This window comes from Eurosta solidaginis, chromosome X (assembly GCF_040869045.1).
Source record: "Eurosta solidaginis isolate ZX-2024a chromosome X, ASM4086904v1, whole genome shotgun sequence".
NCBI classification, from domain to species: domain Eukaryota; kingdom Metazoa; phylum Arthropoda; class Insecta; order Diptera; family Tephritidae; genus Eurosta; species Eurosta solidaginis.
In genome coordinates this window covers 203,205,853-203,209,590 of record NC_090324.1, presented here as the reverse complement: position 1 = coordinate 203,209,590, position 3,738 = coordinate 203,205,853, and positions in this window count along the sequence as shown.

Sequence of the window (3,738 nt, the reverse complement as noted above, 5' to 3'; positions counted from 1 at the left end):
TTAGGTGGGCCTCTGCCTTTTAGTTGCCACTGTTGGGGGTGAAGGAGGCCGTTTAGGTGGGCCTTTGCCTTACGATGTCACTGCCGGTGGTGAACAAGGCCTTTTTGTGTGGGCCTCTGCCTTTTAGTTGTCACTGTTGGTGGTGCAGGAGGCCGTTTGGGTGGGTCTCTGCGGTTGTGATCGCTGCCGGGGATGGTTGTTGCGGCCCTTAGACCTGTCTATTCTGTTGACCCTATGATATTCGGGGGCTCGGATTTCTTTTCGATGTTGAGCGCGTGTAAATCATTTATACGTTTCGAGTCTGGTTGTTGTTGCTTCAGCTTTAGTGACTTTCATTAACTGCTTATATATTTGCTGTTATAGTTGCAACTAATTCCGGATTCCAAGCTGTTGATAAATTCCCTTTCTGTGCTGCTGGCTCTACTTAAAATATAAGCGAACTTCCGATGATTTTCCACTGCAATGTGCAATACAAATGGCAGACGATATCCTTTGTATCGACCAACGTGTCCAACCTTGCTTCGTTGAAGGAGCGTTAACACGAAATTTTCAACAATGGTAGGCAAACACGATGCAGTTGCAGTTTTCTGCTGAAATTTATTGCTGAAAAGGTAGTCACCGCAATGTCTTTTCTGGCGTCGAAATTTTTCGCAAGGTCGCCGCTGGAGTCTCCTCGCCTTTTCGCTAACTTTATATGTTGTGAAATGCGAAATATTGTGTTTTGCGCCGTTTTACCGTAATGGTTAACAATTTTATAATTGTTAATTTGTATTTGCTTAAATTTTTTCCTCAATAATTTAATATAAAGTCGCGAAATAAATTTTAACACGTTGTTCACAAACTCATTTCATTTACACGAATCGCAAAAGAAAAGAATCACATTGAGGAGAAGACGCCGACTGACTACCTTCGCGCACTTTGCTTTTTTGATCTTATTTTGAATGGCCACCCACGCCGTTCAAAGAATTTCGGAATAATTCCTTTCCATACAATTGAACCATGTGATATTGAAAAATCGTCAATGTCATTGGAATTTTTGGCGATGCCACTAGTATGAAAGAAAAAAAATCGTTTTAACCACCCCGGCAGAAATGAGTGAGGTGAATCCTGCTCTTTCCCCTATCACTAGCCAACTAGTACGTTCCAAGGGAGAATCTCCGAAGTGGACCATAACACACGGCTGACTTTTAAATGTGTCGACCCACTTAAAATCAGCTTGTGTTTACAAATTATTCTTTAACGTTTATGAATTAATGGTAACTTGATACCAAAATGAAGTTGTATGTTTTTTTTCTTTTTGTTTTTGTGTGTTTACATTTTCTTTACTTATGTATCTATTGGGATGATTTTTGTTTTGGCGAGTAAAGTGGAATGCTTTTGTTGAAACTTTTTTTTTTAATGTATTTAATTAGCGAGCTTTGCTCATATTGCTTTATACAATGGTTTTTGTAATTGATATTAGAGAAAAATTGTAAGTTTACAAACGGCGATGGTTACTAGGACATGTTTCTGAATTTCACTTCTTCATCAGCTAGCTTTACGGGAGCTGAGCGTTCAACTCGTATCTCCAACATTCATATCAGTTTATTGTTAAATTATGTGACTTACTAGCAGATGTTTTATATTGGTTTAATCCTATTCTTATGGACTATTATTGCTATATCTTTATTGTTCCTATCACTATTTTCTACTCTATGTGGTATTAATGTGAAATTGTTATTTTTATCAATTTTCTTTACCTTATACTGTCCCTTATATCTATTATCTAACTTATGGCTTTGGTCATTTCTAACTAATACTAGATCGCCTATATCTATTTCCTTACTGTAGCTACTTCTATCTAGTTTGTTTTTTGTTTTTCTTTAGCCCCTTGGACTAATTTCCTAGCTCGTTGCTGGGCTATTTGTAGTCGGTATTTTATTTCTTTGTCATAGGCCCCGTGATTGTATAATGGACTGACTTTATTTTCCTATAGAAATTCGAAATTCGGGGGCTTCTTTGCAAATATGAGCACAAAAGGGCAAAATTTATGTACGGTTGATGGCATTGTATTGTAACAATATGCGAAATACCTAAGGTATTCATCCCAATCGTCTTTGTCACTGGATATGTATGAACGTACATATTCATTGAATGTTCTGTGAATGCGTTCTACAGTACCCAAAGTTTGATGATGATACGGTGTTGAGGTTTTATGCTCAATTTTTAGCAGTTTACACAGTTCTTCGAGTAAGCTATTTTTGTACTCTGTACCCATGTCCGTTATGATTGTTTTCATGCATCCGTAGATCAAAATGAAATGCTCGAACACGGCTTTAGCGACTGTTGCTGTGTGTTTGCATGGGTCTGGGATTGGTACCTAATATTTGGTTAGATCGCATATAATGGTAACCGCATATTCGTTTCCATTTATCGACTTCGGTAATGGTCCGAATGTATCGATTTGTGCAATATCGAAAGCCCTTGGAAGTGTCTCCGTTATTGTCATTGGCTCTTTTATATGCTTATTTGTTTTATTTTTCTTACAGTGGATGAAGTTCTTTACGTATTTTCTTACGTAATTTTTCATATTTAGCCAGCTATATTTCTGCTTGATTTTATTGGTCATGCGATTTATTCCTGGGTGGCCACCTCTAATTCGATCGTTATGATATTTATCAGAATTTCTTTAATTTTCCCGGGATTTGTCACATATATAACCTCTGGGGTTAGTGCTATTGTTAACTTTTTGAGAACCATGGTACCTACTTCTATAAATTTGCCTACTCGAGTATAATTATATCTAAACCATTTGTCCCCTAAGGACAACTGTGTTTGTACAAGTCCTAAATTGCCGGCTTCTTTTTCAAGCCTGGTAAAGAATTGTCCTAAGTCAATCTTATCCTCAACAATTAGGTTGCTTGTATCCATATTGCTACAAATTTTCTTTTCTTTTTTGAAATATAATTTCGGAGGATCGAAAACGAGCTCGACATGTCTTTTTATTTCAAATTTATTTAGCGCTTCATATATCTTTGGGTTCTCTTTGTGACCTTCTTTATTTTCAATATTATTGCTGGTGTTTTTAGCTGTTGATCTTGTTGTTATTTTTAATATTTTACTTGCCTCCACTGACAATTCTTTTAAGTCTGTAATTGTTATGCGGGATAATGCATCCGCTATGAGATTTTCTTTCCGGCTATATACTCCACTTCAAAATCGTACTCTTCTAAATCGTACTCTTCTAAATCGAGTCTTACTCGTGTTAGCTTAGATGAAGGGCTCTTCACCGGAAACAGATACGTTAAAGGAAGGTGGTCGGTTTTAACCAGAAATTTTCTGCCATAGACATATGGTCTGAAGAAGGTTCTGGCCCAATGGATTGCGGCTAGTTCTTTTTCGATTGTGGCCTTATCGGTTTCACCTTTTGTGAATGACCTAGAAGCGTAAGCAATTTTGTCATCGTGTTCTTGACTCATGCCTGCTCCGCAAGCATACCCACTAGCGTCTGTTGTTATGCAGAATTTTTTATTGAAGTCTGGGTATTCCAAAAGTTTTTGACTAATTAATGCTTCCTTTAGGTAGACAAAAGCTTTTTGACATTCTTCTGTACACTCAAAGGAAACATTCTTTTTGCAAAGCATAGTTAGTTTTCTTGAGTATTCTGCGAAGTTCGGTACAAATCTTCTGTAGAAATTGCAGAACGCTACGAACATTTTAACTTCATCGGCTGTTTTTGATGTTGGCTAATTTTGAACT